The sequence below is a fragment of the Pan paniscus genome, chromosome 6 (assembly GCF_029289425.2).
Source record: "Pan paniscus chromosome 6, NHGRI_mPanPan1-v2.0_pri, whole genome shotgun sequence".
Taxonomy (NCBI): Eukaryota; Metazoa; Chordata; class Mammalia; order Primates; family Hominidae; genus Pan; species Pan paniscus.
The window spans coordinates 107,233,347-107,257,025 of NC_073255.2; the positions used below are offsets into that span (position 1 = coordinate 107,233,347).

At 35.4% G+C, this 23,679-nt stretch overlaps 1 long non-coding RNA gene across 1 annotated transcript in view; it reads left to right on the forward strand.

Annotated features, from left to right (window-relative positions):
* Window positions 1-2,729: 2,729 nt before the first annotated feature.
* Window positions 2,730-23,679, forward strand: part of LOC134730805 (uncharacterized) — a 139,334-nt gene continuing 118,384 nt past the window's right edge. The window contains exons 1-2 of the long non-coding RNA XR_010112771.1: window positions 2,730-2,769; window positions 3,333-3,487. This is a non-coding gene — a long non-coding RNA (uncharacterized LOC134730805). The remainder of the gene's footprint in view (window positions 2,770-3,332; window positions 3,488-23,679) is intronic.

Consider the following 23,679-nt stretch of genomic DNA (forward strand, 5'->3'; position numbering starts at 1 on the left):
ATCATTTCTTTTGCATAGATTTTACTTTTTTATTTAGAATTCTGTAAACACACACACACACACACACACACACACACACACACACACAGTGTAGTTTTTATTTCATTTTTTTTTTCATACAGGCTTGTTTTCAACCAGGCATAAAGGTAAGAGAAAAATAGAGATACTTTTTTAAAAAAATAGTTTGAACTAAACAAAGTTTTAGATTAGTTAAGAGACTTCTGGCTTTTTAGTACAGTATTTTTACAAACATGTAGTTTTGCTTTCTCTTCATTCTGGTTCATTTGGGTGTTATTTTTAAAAGAATGACTTTGGATAAAATAAAAACCTGCTTAAGGTCACATAAGTTAGCATAATATGCTAATAGCTTATATTCACGTTAAAAGATACATATTCAGGTCAAGTCCTTACTGATTTTAAGACTGAGTGACCTATGCCAAGTGGACATTTGCTGTCAGAAAAGTGTGCCTTCAGTATCTCTAGGGAGCAACGAGACTACAGGTGCTATAAGAAGCTATAAATAATAATGAGTGTCTTGGATGATTTATACACAATGTGACTAAAATAAAATAAGAGGTGATAGTTGGAAATTCTAATTTGTTTTGACCTCCAAATTTGTACCTTAGAAAGTATGCCTCCTAACAGGCAGTGCTATCAAGTGAAGAACAAACCCTTTGGACTGATACTATCTAATTTCAGATTCCAGCTCCATCCTTTACCAGCTCTGGATACTTGGGAAACTACTTGACCTTTGTTAACTTCCATTTCCTCATCTAAATGAGAGTAATAAACGTAGTTTCTACCTTAGGAGGTTATAGTTAGCATTTTGTAAAAGTGTTTGGTACATATAGAGGTGTAGTCGTATTGGCTAATGGTTTGATTAAGCAGCATACCAATTTAAAAGCATATTTTAAAGCATATCTTTCATTTGAAAGCAATATACTATGCCAAGATAATAAAAATGGGAAGGAAAAACCCACAGTTCGGATTTTTCAAAAAGGAAAAAGCCATGCCCCTCACTGCCACCTTAGATAGATTCACTCACTCATTTTTTTCCTGTCTTTGGGCTTAGTCTATGGACTTTAGTGTAAGATAAGAACAGAACTCCTGCTTTCCTGAACTGTCCCGAGTAACCAGGCCCTAAACACACCTGCTTCTTCATACTGCACACTGCTATGAATATATAAAATAGCATCCTGATATGTCCTGGAGATTCAGCCTTTATTATTTTGCAGAAAATCTCTAATTGGGCAACTTACTATCCAAATTATTAATATCCGCAAGGATCACACAATCTTATTAAAAATCATTTTATTGATTTCTATCTTTCCACCTGTGCTTGTCACCTGAGAAGCAGATGCCAGATTGGTAATTACATGTATAAAGGATTTCTTGGAGAAAACATCTGTGAGGAAAAATCACCAGGAGGGAGTTAGAAGGGATCAGGAGAATTGTCAGACAAAGATGTAGGTATAATTCCCGTAAAAGAAAGAAAAAAGCAAGGAAAGTTGAGTAGGAGAAGTTGTGCAACTCTAAGACTATTTCCACAAAGCTAATGGGGAGCACTTGAGCCAAAGCCATTCATTATTGGAATCTTATATTTCCTTAAATAAGGCCTCGCCTAGACTCCCTGTTGTATTTAATCATTGGCTATGAGCACCTGGTGGGAGGCATGGCCTCTAATCAAACATATCCCTGGATTTCCTAGTATATCAGCTGGGCCCATCTTTCAATTATGCTCCCTTCAATGGGAGACAGAGAATAGTTAATGGCCACCAAATGACCTAATGCTTGAGTCTCTTCTACACTATCTCCTCTCTGCAATGCTGGAGTTCCATCACCCCCTCTGCTGAGGTACCAGTTTAGCATTTACCCTTTGTTCCCTCCCTCTGCCTTTTAATCTATCTCAAATAATACCCAGATCATCCCTTATGCTGCTGAATGTATCACAATAAATTCCAAAGACAACAGCAATGTTTAAATTATTTTTTGTTTAGAATTAACTATTAATCAAGAGATATAGAACATAAATAATAATTCCCAGAGCAAGTACAGTCTCCAGTTGTTATTAATCTTTGCCAAGACTGATAAATGATTGACTAATTACATGAAATATTATAGACTCAGGAAAGCAGAGCAGAATGTTAAAACAGGGCGTAAGCAACGGTCTGCATTAATATTGTGTTTTGTTCACTGATGCTGCTTGTGATCTGATTGTAAAAACAAATCAGCATTTAGATATTCCAATGTTTCTCCAAACCTATAAAAATACTGTTTAGTTGTATTTTTTATTCTTAGTGTTTATAATGTAAACAATTATTTAAAATGATAATCAATGATGATAATAAAGTCATTTTCAAAACAGATTTACAGCAAAGGGCATTAGACATTATAAATCAGTGACAATAATCAATTTACCATGCTTCCAAATGTACATAGGCTAAACTTTTCTCATGAACATTTCAAAACATTCAAATTTGGTATAATTTTGTAACAAGTTATAATAATTTATGAAAATGACAATTGGTAGTCAGCCACTTTCTAGGGAAACAAAGAGAGAAACTCAGAGCTAAGCTTAGAGTGCTTTGCAGTTAGTTTTATTAATTCCATTTGCCTAAATAAGGTAAAGATTTGCCTTTTTTTTTCTAGAGTGATTTAATCAGTTCAAGCTGCTATAACAAAATACTATACATTGGGTGGCTTAAACAACATAAATTTATTTCTTACAGTGCTAGAGGCTGAGAAGTCCAAGATCAAAGTTCCCAAAAAGTAGGTTTTATTCTGATATCTCTTCTCTTGGCTTGTAGGCAGGCACTGGTATCTCACTGCTCAAATGACCTCTTTGTACATACCCACAGAAAGACAGAGAGAGAACAAACTCTCTGGTGTCTCTCCTTTACAGATGCTACATGAGGGCCCCACCCTCATGACATCATTTAACTCTAATCATCTCCCAAAGGCCCCTCTCCAAATACTATCACATGTGTGATTAGGGCTTCAACATGTGAATGTGGGGGTGGGGGCACACAAACATTCAGTCTATACCATAGAGGAACTGCCATAGCCTCGGATCTCAATCTGTAACACAGCACAAATTCACAACATGATCAAATGACAATATTTCCCAGGTCAGTGGGAGGTACGCTCTTTTCCCTCTGCAGTTGCTCTTTGCAAATTCTCCCATGGTTCCCCAGGGTTCTTTACAAAGATCAGCGTTTCATTCCTCCTTTGTACTGAAAACTATCTGCTAAGAGATTGGGATTTCAAGGATATTCTTTAAAGCCAGTTGATGCAATAGTGACCTCCTGTCTGTTGGTCTTGATTACTTCCAGGGCCACCATGACCAAATTGGAATCCTGGGTTACTGATTAAACCATTATAGCAAGAAGCAATGCCCCATATTTAGTACAGCATCACTGCAGTCCCGGTGTCATCTTGCTGTCGCCACGGTGCTGATGTGAAGCTCTGCTGATTCTCCCAGGACTCTGTGAGTAACTCTAGTGTCAAACTCAGTCAGTAACATCCTACAGCAAAAATTACCTGAACCCCAGCTATCACAGCTTTCATCCACACATGGGCAGGTGTACACATGCATGTGCGTGCGTGCACACACACACACACACACAGCTGTTTTCTCAACAAGATGCCTAGGATGACATCACCAGGTACTTGCAAGGCAGAGCCCAAACTACTTCTTCCCTAATACATGGCTGGTATAGAGTGTTAAGCACAAGTCCAGACTCTTCCTCCCTTATAGTGAAGCTTACCTCTGAGGTTTTATTTTGCTTCTGTATGTCTTAGGTTCCTCCTGTTTAATCCTATAGATTTCAGTACACTTAAAATTTCAGAGGGAGGCTGGGCACAGTGGGATTAACTCACTGGGCACAGTGAGACTGTAATCCCAGCACTTTGGGAGGATGAGGGAACGGATCACCTGAGGTCAGGAGTTCAAGACCAGCCTGGCCAACATGGCGAAACCCCATCTCTACTAAAAATACAAAAATTAGCCTGGTGTGGTGGCTTGCGCTGTAATCCCAGCTACTCGGGAGGCTGAGGAAGGAGATGTGCTTGCACCCAGGAGGTGAAGTTTGCAGTGAGCCGAGATTTGTGCCACTGCATTCCAGCCTGGGTGACAGAGCGAGACTGTTTCAAAAAAAAAAAATTTCAGAATCTTTTGACAAAGTTTGTCTGATTCCACGTTCAGCCAGAAGTTTCTATTATATTCTTCATAACGAAATGAATACATTACTTATATCAACTTGATGTAAGACATATCAACATAGAGATAGATAGATGATAGATTAGATAGATAGATAGATGATAGATAGATAGATGATAGATAGATAGATATAGATAGAGCTAGATGATAGATGTGGGTTCTTAATTTGAAATTTTAATATGATAAAAAACACTGCATTATATGAACCAAAAAGTAATAATGACACAGCCTTACTGTAGTCCTTGATGCCCTAGAGAAGTAGCTTTGATACCCTGGACCTCTTTGCCTCTGACTCCCACATTATTGCTACATTACAAATTTGAAATACAAATAAATAGAAATCACGACGCTTCTATTTTAAGATATGTTTTCCACCAATTTGCTTTGAATTCTTCATTCGCAGGGGAAAATTCTAAACTCACTGAGTCTTAGAATCAATAGGTCTGACTTTTTGAGAAAGCTTTCTAAGTTAAAGATACCCACAGGCAAGTATCTGAGCTCCAAAGGAATGTACTCTTCTGGCTCAAATATTGCCTTGCAATGCTTCTGCCTGGTATCTAAGGGAATACTTCCCCTACTCAATACCAGGCACTGAAATTCCTTCATGGCCCAAAGCCCAAAAAGAAGCTGAGAGGTATGGGGTCAAAAGCAAGCGGAGATCTGGAGATGAGGCTGATGAAGCAATGCTCTGCAGGAGACCCATGCGTCTTTGCCTTTGCCCTATGGAGCATGGTCGTCAGGAAGAAGGTTCTAGGTGAAAAACTGTCCTTCAGTACTTGTCACTTAAAATTAAGTGTGGCAAGTCCCACCAGGCTCTTGTTAAAAAACCTAATGATGCATTTCCATTTTCCGTTTTATTTCTTCCTCCTGAACCATTGGCATTTCTTTAACATCAATCAGGTGGAGGTTGCTGTGAACTTTCCCTGTCTGAACTCAGTCAATTCTGAATTTGTTTTCTAGGTAGTCTAATTTTATCATTAAAAAAAACCTCAGCTCTGAAATTAAAGCTAGGTTATATCAGGTTTCTTGGGAATCTGAAATGTATGCCATATTGGCCTCCTTAAGTTTTATTTCTTAATATGAAAATAAAATCTCACATTTTAAACTTTAAGAAGAGAGGGTACACAGGCTTTGGGAATTCAACAGCATCTAGTCACAGCAGCAATACTTGTAACAGCAAATTTGTAGATACAATGGCATGAAAGTTCAACTGCTTATTACTCTCATTAATCTTTACTCTTACTTTTGTTGTCTTTGTGCCTCTGACTGTCTTGTTGTCCTCACTGGAGTAATGCCAAGCTAGTATCCAGTTTCAAAGTTCACATGTTGGCCTCATTTCCTAAACTGTAGGCCCTTCCAGGATAGAGGCCACATCCTCTTGTCTATAGCTCTGTAGCACCTAGCATAATTCCTGGGACATTGTAGGTGATCCAAAAGTATTTAATTTTTAAAAATGAATTTTAAAAGACTTGCCACACCTGCATTTAAACTGCTTCCTGGAGGCAACAATGCAGAATTCCTGGTCCAGGTGTCAGCATTTACCTGTGACTAATCTGATAACGGTGTGCTGACCATGCCTTGGCCTTCTGCCTGGGTTGGGTACAGTGGGAGTAGGGGGACCCATGAAATCTTAGACTCCTCATGACATGCTGCAACTGGGTATTTGAGGGGTGTAGGCATAGATGTCCCCCTTTTGATCTTCCAGTGGAGAAGTATATAGCTTGTTATATTGTCATTAGGGATCTGACGTGGTCTGCCCACATTAGGGTGAAGGTATAGCACATGTAAATGGTGAGAATTCAGTGTCATTTTGAGTAATTTTAAGTAATTATGTTACTTGAACACTTAAAATTTCTGAACCTTAGCTTCTTATCTGCAAAATGAATAAAATAATATCTTCTTTTCTCTGGATTTTTATGTATCTGATGTAAAATAATACAGAAACGCTTTGCAGATCATAAAATCCTATTCAAACATAAGATACCAGTATTACTATCTTATCTATAGTAAGTCTGTGAGTGGTAAGGCTTCTGAAATTTTCCATCAGAGACTTCAGCAAAGCGGGTAACTAGGTATAAATTATGCAAGAATTTGGATAATTTTGTAGTGAATTTGGAAATAAATGCAAACTCCACCAGTTGCAGCATAGGAGCACATGTCAGCATTTGGGTTACATATTGAAATGCAAGTGAAGTAAGTACTCCCAGAAAATGAGGCAATGATGGAGACCAAAATCTGAACTACCTGACTCCAGTTAAAATACCAATAACTTTTTTCAAAGAAAAACTTCTACCTTCAAAACCACAACTGCTTACCACAGGATGATATGACTTAGAAGACCATAAAATAAGAGCTGATATTTTGTCTTTATATGCAATGAAAAATGACAGAATTGCAATGGGGGCAGCCCTAGGAATCACACCCCTCAGAAATATTCAGGAGCCCCAAATAATCATGGATGCCACTAAAAACAGGAAATGTCCTCATATAAAAGATGCAACAGCCCCTGTGGCATCCTCAGACTCACTGATGCCCAGACGAATCCTTCCCTCATCCAGAGTCAGGCTTGCAGCAACTGCAATCAAGCCTTCTCACAACTATCCCCCACTTCCCTCTACTTCTTGCCTTTAACAAGTGTTCAACTTGTCCCCCTACCATATGAATTGTTTTCCATGAGGATTTCTTATACTTAGATCTCTATACATAAAGATCAAGAAATTATAATTTGTAACAAAGCATACTCTGCATTCTCAAGCTGAGTTAGTTAACAGAAAACAGTATTGAAATATACATGCCATATGAAGTACTTCATTTGTGTTGACAAAGGGTAATATCATAAACTGTTTAATCATAAAGAGACTTCGCTTTTCAGGTCAAGTGCTGTGTAGTTTTTTTTTTTTTTTGATATTTCTCTACTTAAAATGACAGTGGAATTACACTAACTCAGCAAGACTAGAAACCTAGAAATAAAGCAAAAAGTTCCATAACTTTGTTGGAAGTTATCTTTCTGCACACTAAACAAATTACCCAAATGTTTCATTCTTTGATTACAAAATCATTTTTCCTAAGTAAATTTTCTCTGAGTGTTAAGATGTACATCCAACAGGAGTATCAATAAAGTGCCTAAGAATCTAGGGTTCTAGGGTTTTTATGTGTGATTAGATTTCTCTTCTTCTATGGCCTTCCTGAGCTAAAATATAGTTCAGGAGACCTGTCCTTGTTTCTGACCCAAAATTTTCTTGCATTGTGAAAGAATAGCTCAGCTTTTCTGTTAGCCAACAATCTGCAGCTCTTTCAAGACTGCAACTCTCCCTAGGATTTTTTTCACAGGATCTGAATGCAGGTATACATTCACTCTGGCTCTTCCTTTTTCATTATTCAGACATTCTCAAACTATATATTTTATTTTTTTTTTTTGCCAAAGGAATGAATGAACAGGTAATATAGAGAATTATAATGAGACATGAGATCACATTCTTAAATATCTTTGTCATCTAAAATAAAGACAGCAGTCTACTGCTTGTTTTGCTCACCATTGTATCTCTGGAAAATATTATAGACTTTGGCACATAGGGAGCCCTCATTATTTATCAAATGAATGAATGAATGAATGGTATAAGAAAATGGCACATGCTTAGGAAAAGAAAACACTCCACCTCTTGTGATCATTTACTGCCCTTATCAGGGAACCATGAGTCACACTTTGGGTGAACTCTCCTCAATTAAGACCCCCAAGCACATCTGAGAAAAATTAAAATCTAACATTACCTTATTTTATTTATTCCAAAATGAAGTGACAGAAATAGGTTACACGTACGGAAATACACAAGAAGCAACACATTATATACAGCATGTGAATATAAAGAATCTTGATATATCACCTTTCCTTAAATGCAATCCCCATTCATAGGCTCTGGAAAATCATAGCAATGAGAAGATTTTTTACTTTGAGCATACTCACTGATTAGCTCTGCTGCATCCCCTACTTCCAGAATGCAGGCTTGACATGCCTTCACCTGCGTGCTCTACTTAGTGGACTCCCTCAAGTGAGCCATGGGCACAATCTTAACATTGGAAGAACCATGGAAGTGTCCACATTTCTATTACTTCTTCAGTGCTACACTATTTTCTTTTGGAGGGGGAGGGACTTTCATTCAAGCTCACTAATATGAGGATCCTGACACATAATTCAGTCCAAACACTTGCTAGAGGCACTGTATGTTTTTTTCTGATTGATGTCAGGTTCCATTGAATTGTAAAAACAGAGAGAGCTTCCCAGTGCAGGGACAGGCATCATTGTACGATAATGGAAGATGCTCATGAGTAAACTCCTGAGAGAAAAAACACACAACACACTTAGAGAAAGGCGAGAAACATCTTTCAGTTGGAGGTTGGGGCATTCTGTGAAAGAAGAATTGATGTGTGAACAGATAGGTTTGGGTGAGACCAACCTGCTTTTTTTTTTTTTTTCCTTGATGTAGTGAAGTCATCCCATATCAGTGTCTTTGCTGTTTCTTCTTTTTGGAATGATATTTATCTACATTATTGCATGACTGATTTTTTATTTTACAATTTCAGATTCAACTCAAATGTTCTCTCCTCAGAGATCCTTCCTTGACTATCTATTTAAATTACCTCCTATGTCATTATGAAACATTAGCCTATTCTGTAGTCTTCATAGAACTAACGGTATTTTTTTCTTTTTTTTAATTATACTTTAAGTTTTAGGGTACATGTGCACAACGTGCAGGTTTGTTGCATATGTATACATGTGCCATGTTGGTATGCTGCACCCACTAACTTGTCATTTAACATTAGGTATATCTCCTAATGCTATCCCTCCTCCCTCCCCCCTCCCCCCACCCCACAACAGGCCCCAGTGTGTGATGTTTCCCTTCCTGTGTCCAAGTGTTCTCATTGTTCAATTCCCACCTATGAGTGAGAACATGCGGCATTTGGTTTTTTATCCTTGTGACAGTTTGCTGAGAATGATGGTTTCCAGCTTCATCCATGTCCCTACAAAGGACATGAACTCATCATTTTTTATGGCTGCATAGTATGCCATGGTGTATATGTGCCACATTTTCTTAATCCAGTCTATCATTGTTGGACATTTGGGTTGGTTCCAAGTCTTTGCTATTGTGAATAGTGCTGCAATAAAGATACATGTGCACGTATCTTTATAGCAGCATGATTTATAATCCTTTGGGTATATACCCAGTAATGGGATGGCTGGGTCAAATGGTATTTCCAGTTCTAGATCCCTGAGGAATCGCCACACTGACTTCCACAATAGTTGAACTAGTTTACAGTCCCATCAACAGTGTAAAAGTGTTCCTATTTCTCCACATCCTCTCCAGCACCTGTTGTTGCCTGACTTTTTAATGATTGCCATTCTAACTGGTGTGAGATGGTATCTTACTGTGGTTTTGATTTGCATTTCTCTGATGGCCAGTGATGATGAGCATTTTTTCATGTGTCTTTTGGCTGCATAAATGTCTTCTTTTGAGAAGTGTCTGTTCATATCCTTTGCCCACTTGTTGAAGGGGTTGTTTGTTTTTTTCTTGTAAATCTGTGGGAGTTCATTATAGATTCTGGATATTAGCCCTTTGTCAGGTGAGTAGATTGCAAAAATTTTCTCCCATTTTGTAGGCTGCCTGTTCACTCTGATGGTAGTTTCTTTTGCTGTGCAGAAGCTCTTTAGTTTAATTAGATCTCATTTGTCAATTTTGGCTTTTGTTGCCATTGCTTTTGGTGTTTTAGACATGAAGTCCTTGCCCATGCCTATGTCCTGAATGGTATTGCCTAGGTTTTCTTCTAGGGTTTGTATGGTTTTAGGTCTAACATTTAAGTCTTGAAACCATCTTGAATTAATTTTTGTATAAGTGTAAGGAAGGGATCCAGTTTCAGCTTTCTACATATGGCTAGCCAGTTTTCCCAGCACCATTTATTAAATAGGGAATCCTTTCCCCATTTCTTGTTTTTGTCAGGTTTGTCAAAGATCTGATAGTTGTAGATGTGTGATATTATTTCTGAGGGCTCTGTTCTGTTCCATTGTTCTATCTCTCTGTTTTGGTACCAGTACCATGCTGTTTTGGTTACTGTAGCCTTGTAATATAGTTTGAAGTCAGGTAGCGTGATGCCTCCATCTTTGTTGTTTTGGCTTAGGATTGACTTGGCAATGTGGGCTCTCTTTTGTTTCCATATGACCTTTAAAGTATTTTTTCCAATTCTGTGAAGAAAGTCATTGGTAGCTTGATGGGGATGGCATTGAATCTATAAATTACCTTGGGCAGTATGGCCATTTTCACAATATCATACTGAATGGGCAAAAACTGGAAGTATTCCCTTTGAAAACTGGCACAAGATAGGGATGCCCTCTCTCACCACTCCTATTCAACATAGTGTTGGAAGTTCTGGCCAGGGCAATCAGGCAGGAGAAGGAAATAAAGGGTATGCAATTAGGAAAAGAGGACATCAAATTGTCCCTGTTTGCAGATGACATGATTGTATATCTGGAAAACCCCATCATCTCAGCCCAAAATCTCCTTAAGCTGATAAGGAATTTCAGCAAAGTTTCGGGATACAAAATCAATGTGCAAAAATCACAAGCATTCTTATACACCAATAACAGACAAACAGAGAGCCAAATCATGAGTGAACTCCCATTCACAATTGCTTCAAAGAGAATAAAATACCTAGGAATCCAGCTTACAAGGGATGTGAAGGACCGGGACAACTACAAACCACTGCTCAACGAAATAAAAGAGGATACAAACAAATAGAAGAACATTCCCTGCTCATGTGTAGGAAGAATCAATATTGGTATTTTTTTCTTAATTGTTGCCATCTCTCTACGCCATAATGTATACACTCTTTCCATTCACCTCCTTTTTTTTCACTGCTAGATCAACAGCACCTAGAATAGTTCTTGGCCAAGAGTAACTGTGTGGCCACCTTACTGATACAAGTAAAGGGCTTGTAATACCAAGGCATTTCTGGTGGACAAAATGGATCTACTGGAATTTTTTCAGCTATGGGAGAACAAAGGTCCAGAATTGGGCCTCAGAGAAATTATGTTTGTGGCAACATGCAGTCTGGAACTGAAAAGAGAGATCCTGGGTCAGAAAGACTAAAAATAAGATATTTTAAATGTATGTGTGGGTGTGTGGGTGTGTGTGTATATATATATATATATACACACATACATGTAATTTCTATATGGTTTTGCTGATATTGCTTTAATTTTTATTTATTTGTACAATATATTAGCTGTTTAAACTATAAACATGTTTTAAGCTAAAGTAAATCTATCCTTTAAGACCTGTTAAACTTGATAGATTATACATATTTCCGAACTCGGCTATTAGTATTGTTCGTTGTTGCTTTTTGGTGGCTTAAGGTTATCAGCACATCTCTGTATAAATGAAGACAACTACTAACCAAAGCACCTAAGCATTTTAACCCAGACAATATAAAAAGCCTCATAATTCAGAATTTACTGTAATTATTGCAGTTAATAAATAGTAAAGGCTATTTAAAAACTTCCTGTCTTGAGATGGTATGCCCTTGTATTCCAAAAACTTAATAAGGGATAATAATAATGATTAGGATAATGATAATCACATTAAGATCATGAAAGTATGTTTAAAAAGCTTAAAACGAGATTCCTGCAGAGATGATAAAAAGAGTTCTCTAAGACTAAGTTGAGAATTGAATTTCCACATAGTCCAATTAATTTCACACAGAGGAAAGGCAAAAAAATAACGATTACATGGATCCATGCCATACTCTCAATCCTATGTAGCAACCACAACAAATCAACAATATAATTATTCAGTACCTGATGTGTTAGATGCTGATGGTCACATACAATTTGCAAATACATGCCACTGGACAAATAGAAAACCAGATATATCAGTGCCAACTGCAACCTCTGGCAAATGTCAGAAAAAAAAGTCACTCTGAGCAAGATCATCTTTTTTTTTAATTCAAGAGTTGGGTGCTGTTTTTATCTCTTATGACTTCTCTATATTACTTGCAGTAAAACTTAAGGAAAAAATGTATTAATGTGTCCCCACATCTTATTTTTATCAGATGGCCCTCATCTGACCTCCCCTTCAATTCTGCAGAGTATATTTAAAAGGCAGATCTGATGGTAACTCTCCACTACTGATAAACAGTTAGTAGCTCTCAAGAATCAACTGAAGAAGACCAATCTTCTAAACCTTGCTTTTAACATTCTCTATTGCTAGTGCCTTGCTTAATTCTCACTTAATAATGTATCAATACTAACTGTTTATAGTAGAGACAATTGCTTGCCTCTACTCATGCTGCCCGAAATGCCCACCTTGCTTATTCTACCTTCTTACTTCCTCTGTTTGCTAAATCTTACTTTATCTTCAAGATAAAGTTACACATCATCTCCTTAAGGATACCTTCCCCATATCTTGAGCCTTAGTTAACTGTCTTTAGTTGATAATTCCATGCACTCTGTGGATGCTTCTATTCCATTTACGATTGACTTCATTCATATCCAGTTACATCACTTTACCTAATTTCAGAATCACATCTGTCGTCTCTTTATTCCAAAAGTGTATCCATGCTCACTACTTCTTTCAAATGGCTGAATGACAACAAAAATTGATGCTAAATGTAAATCACCATTTAAATGTTGCTATGTTGCTTGACTAGATGCAATATATAGTTGAAACTTCTGTAATTTTTATTAAAATACTTAATAAATTATAAAATATAAAGCTGCAGAAAACTCCATGTTGTAAATATGTAGAGATCAACATAAATTTTTACAAATTGAACATACCCATGTAATTATCACATAGATCAAGATATTGAGGTATAAAATATTTTCAGCACCACAGAAACCTAATCCTGGACCTCCCTCTCATAATCATTAATTCCTGCTGAAATTTTGCATGATGTTTAACTTTATATAAATGAAATAACACAACTCTGTTGTATTTGGATTAATTCCCTCAAGTTTGGGTTTATGAGATTTGCCCATGGCCCCCATGTAGAAATAGTTTATTATTTTACAGAGCTGTTTAGTATTCCCTTATATGAATATAATACAGTTTGCATATTCTTTGGTTGATGATTATTTGGTTTCTTTACAGTTTGTGGCTAGTGAGAAGAATTAATCTCTGCACATTTTTGTACTTGTCTTTTGGTACAAATATGTATGCATTTCTGCTGGGTGTATGCCTAGGAGTAGAAAGTCAGGTCACATGATATGCATATGTCAATCTTTATTAGATACTGCCAAACAGTTTTTCAGACCGGTTATGTCAATTTACAGTTTTCTTTTTTTGTTTGTTTTTTTTTGAGACGGAGTTTCACTCTTGTTGCCCAGGCTGGAGTGCAATGGTGCGATCTTGGCTCACTGCAGCCTCTACCTCCCAGGTTCAAGCAATTCTTCTGCCTCAGCCTCCTGGGTAGCTGGGATTACAGGCATGCACCACCATGTCCGGCTAATTTTGTATTTTTAGTAGAGACAGGGTTTCTCCATGTTGAGGCTGGTCTCCAACTCCTGACCTCAGGTGATCTGCCTGCCTCGGCCTCCCAAAGTGCTGGGATTACAGGCATGAGCCACCGTGCCTGGCCTGTCAATTTACAATTTTCACAGGTAGTGTATGAGAGTTCCGCTTGATCTACATCTTTACCACCAGTTGCTGTTTTCAGTCACTGATTGATTGATTTATGCATTTTACTGTAGTTTAAATTTGCAATTCCCTGATGACAAATTATGTTTTGTACTTTTTAAAAACTATTAATGTTCACTTACATGTCCTCTGTTTTAAAGTCCCTAACAGGTCTTTTGTCCACTTTTAATCATGTGACTAGGTTTTTCTTATAGACTCCAGGAATTATATATTCTGCATATGAATCCTTTACGAAATAAGTGAATTGCAATTATTTTCTCTTACTCAGTGGTTCCCATTTTCATTCCCTTAATGCTGTCTTTTAATGAATACTTTTGTTTTAATGTAAACCAACTTATCAATCTTTTCCTTTGTGGTTAGTAGGGGATGTGTGGTGTGTTTGTGTATGTGTGTGTGTTTGTGTGTGTGTGTGTTTCTTCTGAATACTTCTAAGATTTTCTCTGTTTTCTGCTTTAGCGGTTTTCCTAAAGTGTGCCTAGATCTTTTACTTTGAATTTATTCTGCTTGGGTTTCATAAGACTTCTTGAATATGTGCCTCAATGCCTTTTAATTATTTTTGAAAATGATTGGTCAGTACTACATAAAATCTTGCTTCTGCTGATTCTGCTCTTCTCTTTTGGAATTTATATATATATATAATATATTATATATATAATATATTATATATATAATATATTATATACATATAATATTATATATATAATATATTATATATATAATATTATATATAATATATTATATATATAATATTATATATATAATATATTATATATATAATATATTATATATATATAATATATTATATATATATATATAATGTATGAATTTCTATTCTTATCTGTATTTTCCATACTTTTATTCTTTAAGCTACAGCCCGAATGTTTTCTGCTGGCCCATCTTCTAGTTCATTAATTCTAACACTCTTGTCTTGCCATGGTAAACACTTACATTAAGTTGTTGATATCTTACTATCCATTGTTGGATTTTTCTGTTCCAGAATTGGAATTGGAATTTTAAAATAGATTCTATCTCTGTGGTAAAATTATTCATATGTCATATATTTTCTTGAATATCTTATCATATTAACTTTAAAACCCAAGACAGATTATCACCAAAAACTGGGTTATTTATATGTTTGTTACTATTGTCTGCTTTCCTTTCAGATATATTTCTTAGACTTAGTAATTTTTTTCAATTTCTTAAAACTATTAAAAAGTGTAGATACTTTGCATGATTTATCTTTCCATAGTAATTTTTAATAAAGTAAAATTTATCTTTATCCTGTCTTCTCTTTGGATGCCTGAGTTAGGGACAAACATTTTTAACATCCAACCATACTGAATTGTCTTGAATGTGAGTTGGCATTTGTGTAAGCCTGGATATTCTCTTGTTTACTCACTAAGAATCCCAACTGAAAACTGGAATGTATATGGGATCCTCTTCCTTGTCAGGGCCTCAACAAAATTTATACATCTTCAACACCATGACCTAATTTACAGAAACAAAAAGGATTATAAAAGAATACTGTAAGTCAACAAATTTGATAACTTAGATAAAATGGTTAAATTCCTAGGAGGACACAAACTACCAAAACTGATACAAGAAGAAATACAAAATCTGAAAAGACCTATAACTAGTAATTAGAGTAAATCAGTAATTTATTTTAAAATTTATTTTTTTAAATTGACAAATAACATTGTTTTTTAATTATTTACAACATTTTTGAAAGTATATATAAATTGTGGAGTGGTTAAACCTAGCTAATTAACAAGTACATTACCTCACATAGTAATCATTTTTGTGATAATAGCACACAACATTCTTTTTAGATTTTTCAAGAATACAATGCACTATCATGAATTATAGTATTCTTGCTGTACAAGAGTTCTCTTGGGATTTAAAAACTTCACACGCACACACACACACACACACACATCAAAATTCAGGCTTTACTATAATCTACAAATACTTAAAAAGTAATACCTACACTTCACAAACTCTTCCAAAAAACAAGAGAGAAGGAAAACTTTCTCTTTATTCTAGAAGGCTAGTGTTAGCCTGATTGTCAAGTCAGGCAAAGGTACCACTAGAAAGGAAAACTATAGACCAATATGACTTATGAACATAGATACAAAAATTTTCAATAAAATATAGCAACTTGACTCCAGAAATATACAAAAAGAGATTATACACCATGACTAAGTGAGATATAGCCCAGAAATGTAAGACTGGTTTAACATCTGAAAATCAGTGAAAGTGATGTACCATGTTAATAAAATAAAGGACAAAAAATCACATTATCATCATAGTAGATATAGGAGAAGCATTCACAAAATCTAATATACTTTCATGATAATACTCAACAACTTAAGAATAGAAGGAAACTTCCTGAAGCTGATAAAGGGCACATGAAAAAAAGCCCACAGATAACATCATACTTAATGGGGAAAAATTAAATATATTCTTCTAAAATCGAGAAGAAAACAAGGATGTCCATAGTGACTGCTTCTATTCAACACTACACTAAGTGATTCTAGCCAGAGATATTAAGCAAGAAAATAAATAAAAACCATACACATTGGAAAAGAAGAAGTAAAACTATGTCTTCATTTGTTCTGTGTTTCTACAACATCTGAGACTGAGAAATTTATAAAGAAAAGAAATGTATCTGGCTCACAATTTTGGAGGCTGGAAAGTCCAGAGGCATGGAACCAGCATCTGCTTGTCATCTGGTGAGGGCCATATTGCTGTGTCATTCCAATGACAGAAGATGGAAGAGCAACTGAATGCATGAGACAGAAAGAGAAAGAGGGCCAAAGTCATCCTTTTTCTTATGAACTCACTTTTATGATAACTAACCCCCTCCCTGATAGCAGTAATGACATTAATTCATTCATAAGGGCTGCCCTTATGATCTAATCCCCTTCTTAAAGGACTCACCTCTTAATATCACAATGGCAATGAAATTTCAACATTAATCTTGGAGGGGACATTCAAACCACAGCACTATTTTTATTGACAGATGGTATCATTTGGTATAAAGAAACTTCTAAGAAATCACGCAGACACACACACACACACACACACACACACACACACACACACACACTACTACCCCTAATAAAGGAGGATAGTAAGATTATATGATACAAGATGAACAAAATCAATTGTATTTCTACATGCTAGCAGTGAAAAATCTGAGAATAAAATTAAAGAAACACCTCATTTATAATAATATTAAAATAAAAACTTAGAAATAAAATCAACATAAGAAGTGAAAGAATTGTATGCCAAAATTATACATTATTTAAAGAAACTTAATAAGATCAAAAAAGGAAAAACATCCCATGCTTATAGATAAGAAAGATAAGATTTTTTTTTTTTTTTTTTTTTTGAGACAAAGTTTTGCTCTTGTTGCCCAGGCTGGAGTGCAATGGCATGATCTCAGCAGCTCACTGCAACCTTCACCTCCCAGCTTCATGCAATTGTTCTGCCTCAGCCTCCCGAGTAGCTGGGATTACAGGTGCCCACGAACGCGCACAGCTAATTTTTGTATTTTTAGTAGAAACAAGGTTTCACCAAGTTGATTAAGCTGTTCTCGAACTCCTGACCTCAGGTGATCCACTCCCCTCAGCCACCCAAAGTTCTTGGATTACAGGCATGAGCTACTGCGCCCAGCCAAGAAATCTTAATAGAAGATGGTAATACTCCTCAAATTGATCTGCAGAGTCAATGCAATGCCTATCAAAATCTCAACTTGCTTTTTTGCAAAAATTGACAAGATTATTTTAAATTTTAACACTATGAGCTTGCCAAAATCTTTATTCTGTTTTTCAATATCTTTCTGCTTTTAGCATGTTAGTCACCTCTTCTGCAAAGTTTCAGAATGTCTTAAATGTCCTGATGGGGGATATACAAGAATAATGTTCAATTTGTTGTTCATCTCTACTCACCAATATATTCACCCTCAAACTTCTAGCAAACTGGGAATTCCAAACTCCATTTTTTTTATCTCACCAGTTTCAAGAGATTTTCACATGCTCTACTGGCTTTTTTCCCTCTTAGCCTTGTCCCTCTGACTCATGACCCATTCCAAAATCAACAAATTCCCTGAAGGGTAAGGTAACACACAGAATGCTAGCTTACCTCTCTGCAGCTTTTTCTCTCCATTACTTTAACTCATGAGATCTCGTGTCTCAAGAGCTCTCCAATGCCTTATTTGTTTTTGGTTTTATATGCCTTTCCTAGTTTCCTCAGCAAAAGTGATGGTTCAGTACTAATTTCTCTGTTCTGAAGTGAAATAGAGTTCTCAATTTTCTTTCTTAAAAATGTACTTCTTTTCAGTTATAATTCTCCTACTTATCATCACTGGCTATATTTCAGTTTCCTTTCCTAGTCCCTCTTATTAACCTGCACAATTTTACTGTTTCAAGAATCTTCCCTGAATTTTTTTTTCTTTTTTATGTGCATTTCTAAGCAGCTTTACCCAGTCTCATGGCTTGAAATCCTATTTATGAGCAAATGTCTCCCAAATTCTTGTTTCCCGTCCTGATCACCCTCTCAAAGCCTAGACAACTATATCAACCTTCTACTTGTTATGTTCACTGAGAGAGTTTACTTGGCATCTTAGTCTTATTAAGATGGAAATGAGAAATCTCAAATTCATAAATCTCAAAGCTGTTACTTCTACCATTTTACTCATCTCAGTAAAAGGCACCAAAATCCATTCAATTGTGTAAGCCAAAATTCCAAGTTTTCTTGACTGACTTTTCTCACCTTCTACATTGATGGCACCAGGTTCAGTAAGCTCTCCCATTAAAATGTGACCCAGTCTATTCAATGTATCCATCTCCACTATTACTACCTAGTCTAATCCACTCATATGTTGCCTGCATTATTAGGGTCACCAGTCTCATTGCTTCTGTTCTTGCATAAACCCGTCACCACCATTATCATTTTCTCATGGCAAGCAGAGTGATTTTTTTATATATTAGGTGGTTATATCACTCTTGTATTTGAAACCCTCCAAATGCTTGAAAACAGGTAAAATCATAACCCTAGTTAATACACTTTTAAAAGGTTCTGCCTATGACTTCCTTTTTTCAGTTTTTACCAGCCTTGTACTTGTCCTTCCCTCCAGCCAAACTCACCTTCTTTTTTTTTTGAAAGATAATTCAGTAGTTACTGCCTGGTACTTTTAAACAATTTGTTCTTTTTGATAAACTCAACACTCCTCCTTCATTAACAAACACGTGAAATATAAACAGTGTATACTTCCTTTACTAGTATGTATGTTTGTGTTTTTACATTTATTCCTAAAGCCAGCATTATTTTTTTAATAGTCAAACACTGGAATATTTCCATCAATTCAGGAATAAGAAAAAAATATCTATTTTCTTTACGATATTTAACATTGTTATAGAAGTACTGGCCAAATAAATTTCAACATAGAATTAAATAAAAGGCACAAATATTGGAAAATAAGATTTAAACAGTTTTATTTGCCAGAAATATGATTTTATACACATTGAATCCAAGAGCATCAAATAGCCATCAGAACTAAATGAGAATTAGTTATTTAACTGGTTAAAGATTAACAAGTTTAAATCCATAGGTTTCCTTTCTGAAAATTATAATAATTTAGAAAATATTATGAATAGTTACAGCATTTGCATTGCTAAACATATACCTCAGGATAAAGTGAACAAAAATTTCAATACCCATATCAGGAAAAATTTAAAACTCTACTGAAGTGTACCAAAGACATCTTGAGGAAATTGAGAGGCATGCTTTTCTTAGGCAGAAAGAGCAATATGATTACGTCAATTATTTATAAAGCAGTCACAGCTGGGCGCGTTGGCTCATGCCTGTAATCCCAGCACTTTGGGAGGCCGAGGCGGGTGGATGATCTGAGGTTGAGACCAGCCTGGCCAACATGGCGAAACCCCGTCTCTACTGAAAATCCAAAAATTTAGCCGGGCTTGGTGGCAGGCGCCTGTAATCCCAGCTACTTGGGAAACTGAGGCAGGAGAATCGCTTGAACCTGAGAGGCGGAGGCTGTAGTGAGCTGAGATCTGCCACTGCACTCCAGCCTGGGCGACAAAAGCAAAACTCCAGATCAAAAAAATCAATCAATCAGTCAATCAATAAAATTTAAAAAAAGCAGTCACACACACACACAAATGTAAAATGTACTTTGAAACAAATCTGGTAATCAACGTGGGAATGAAGAGGATATTGTAGCCCTATCTGTTATTAAAATATATGAAATGAAACTTCACAATATTAATGTTTGGTACTAGAAAACAAGTCAGGTTTATGGTATAACCCAAAATTATAAGACTGTTTAGCACATAAGTGTGATAGAGTTTCATAGCAGTGGAAAAAGTAGACACTGTTTAACAAACTTTTGTTAGGAACTACTTTGCTGCTTAATATAAGGACGTATTCCTAATACCCTTCTTGTAGATATTTTAAACAAAACATATGAGTGAACCTAACATTAAAATAGAGTTTTCTTATCATAATTTAATAGCCAGAAGCCAAAAAGTAAAAAAAACAACAAAAAAAGACTGATGATAAATAGATACTATTATAAATATTGCTAGTAGGATTGGAAATAACCTTCTGTAAAGAAAATGTAACACTCTCTGTCATAACTTAAATGTGCATATACTTTGACCCAGAAGTTTTGCTTCAGGGAATTTTTCTCATTCATATCCTAATGTGAATGAAAAGGTTGTGAATAAGGTTTTACACTGAAATAACATAACTGAACATAAGTAATGAAATTATTTATTATAAAGTTGTATAATGAGATTAAATATTACACTGTCATCAAAAATAATGAAATAGAACTCTGGGTACAGAAAAACAGAGAGTATTTTTTAATAAGTGAAACAAGGCAAGTTGTCAGAGTATATGATAGAGATGCTATATATATTAATATGAATACAGATTACAAATATGCCTATGAGTGATTGTTTATGAATATTCATGAAATATACACTCCATATTGATAGCAAATGCCATCTTGGCAGCATTTTATTCATTTAGTTATTCTCTGACACTCTATGGCTTTAAAGCTTCATATCTTCATTTTTATACTTCATTTTTATATGATGTATGATTTTATGTCAACCCAAACTCATGCTTTAAAATAATTGCCTTGATTGTATGTACATAATTATTCTTCCAATTAACTTTATAATTAGCTTGTGAAGTATCACAGAAATTATGTTGGGATAGCCGGGAGCGGTGGCTCATGTCTGTAATCTCAGTACTTTCAGAGGCTGAGGCTGGCGGATCACCTGAGGTCAGGAGTTCAAGACTAGGCTGGCCAACATGGTGAAACCCTGTCTCTACTAAAAATAAAAAAAAATTAGCCAGGCGTATTGGCATGGGCCTGTGATCCCAGCTACTTGGGAAGCTGAGGCGGGAGAATCGCTTGAACCTGGGAGGCGGAGGTTGCAGTGAGCCGAGATCGAGCCACTGCACTGCACTCCAGCCTGGGTGACAGAGGGAGACTCTGTCTCAAAAAAAGAAAAGAAAAGAAAAGAAAAGAAATTATGTTGGGAATTTGAAAGGTATTATTTTGGAGATATAGCGTGACTTAAAAGAAATTGATATCTGTATAGAGCTGAATCTTTCATCCTCACAATAGCGTAGCTGTAGAGTTCAAAGTTTTTCTGTGTTTTTATAAATCTTTGTAGATTGTCTTCAGAATATTCTTGCACCACTTTTTGTCATGATATTCCTAAACACATTAGTTTCTTTTGTTATTGTGACATGTAACAATTTTCTGCTGCAAGTTTTAATTGGTTGCTGCTCTTCTATATAAACATAATGGAATTTTATTGCTGATCATGTATCTAGTAATCTTGTTGAATTTTATTACTTTATTTCTTGAATTTATTTTCTTTATTTAGAGTTGAAGAAATAAATCATACATTTTCTTTTGTTCAATTTTTGTCTCTTTTGATCTTAGGGCTTTGGTTAAAAAAAATACCCTGTAAATTCAATTGGTTAGTCATCTATCTAATTTTTTGTTCTAACATTCATATAGGACAATAGTTACCTTTATCTTGAAAATGTTTATAAAGATATTTGAACTTTTGATCATTTGTATGTGTGTGTGTGAATGTTGAGTAATATATAACTTTGAATGATATTTTAAATGTTTTTGATGATTTTTAGTATTAAGTCCCTAGAAGTTTGTCCACTTTATCTAGGTTTTCAATTTAACCGGTACAAATACACTGGTATTGCACTCCTATAATTTTTGTTCTTTAATCTACCAATGTTTAATTACTTTTTTCTTTTTAATCACTCCTGGTGTCTTTTTATTTCTCTCTTTGATTAAATTACAAATTTTCTAAGTTGCTATTCTTTTCAAATAACCACTTATAATTTTCTCCATAATTTTCTGCTCTTTCAAAAAATTATTTCTAACTTTGTTTTCCCTTGATTAAGGAAACATTTCTTAGTTTGAGCTTTTAGTTCTCTAATTTTTTTTAACTCTATATAATCTGCTCTTCATCTAGTTGTTTTGTTTTTCAATTCAACAATTAAATTCTTAATTTATTATATCTCTAATTTGTTTTATTTTATTGTCCTCAGTTTTTGTTTCATAGCATCTTGTTTTTACTTAACAGTGCTGATTCCTTTCATTGCTTCATATAATCAATTTAAAGTGCTTTTCTGTTTTACTAGTAACTACCTTTTTTCTATGTAAGATCTCCTTATTGTTGTGGTTCTGTCATATTGGTCTTTCTCAGATGCTCTTTCTCTCAATTTCTACGAACCCTATCTGGCCTGTCTTTGGGAAGCTGCATCTGTTTCTTCTGTGGCTATAGTGGAGTGACCTGCAGTGGTTGGACTATTCAGTGTTCCCCTGTGGAACTGTGCAGCCTTTTGAAATAGCCTTGTCTATGGCAAGCACTTGGCTTACCCATGCAATATCACTTGTCAGGCATGCCTTACAGCTTCAGTCCACTGTGAATTCCTCTTCCTCTTCAGGAGCTTGCCTGTATATCACTTAGCTTAATGTTTATCTGGGCTTTTTCAGGTTACATGCAGGTGAGGGAGATTTCAGCATGAGTTCACTATCTGGTAAGATGAATTTACCATATCACTTTTGTAACCAAAATTTTTAAGCTTAAAATATCTACACAGTGCCTGGAATATATTAATTTCCTTGTAAATGTCTGTTGAACTGAAATAAATATTATAGTTTCAAATAATTAAATTTGATAAGCATAGAATTTGATGCTTGATCCAATTTATCTTTTTCAAAATCAAACAATCTTTTACTACTGTCAATTTCCAGACAATACACACTCTTATAATAATATAATGCCATTTAGTTTACTGAATGACAGAGTATGCCAGAGTACAGCTTCCTAGCCATAAAATCTGGATCTATCACATGCCCTTTTCATAGAAATTCTAATATTTTTCTATTATCAGTTTCACAATTCATCTATTTTTTACACGAAAAAACATATAACATTTTAGTGTGTTTTTTCATTGACTATCCTCAAATCATAATCATATATTGCAAATTAAAAATTGGCCTTTACTTGACAGAGGGGAGAAATATTTTCTTTGCTCATACCTTTTATGGTATGACCTAAAAAGTTATAGATGTCTATGCTCGGAAACTCACTCTTACTTGACAACTTTTTCTAATGATTACTTTACTTCCCTCTTGCTCCATAAGTTCCACAATAACCTTTGCTCGAAAGTAATGGAATGTAACCTGAAGATATAAAGAAG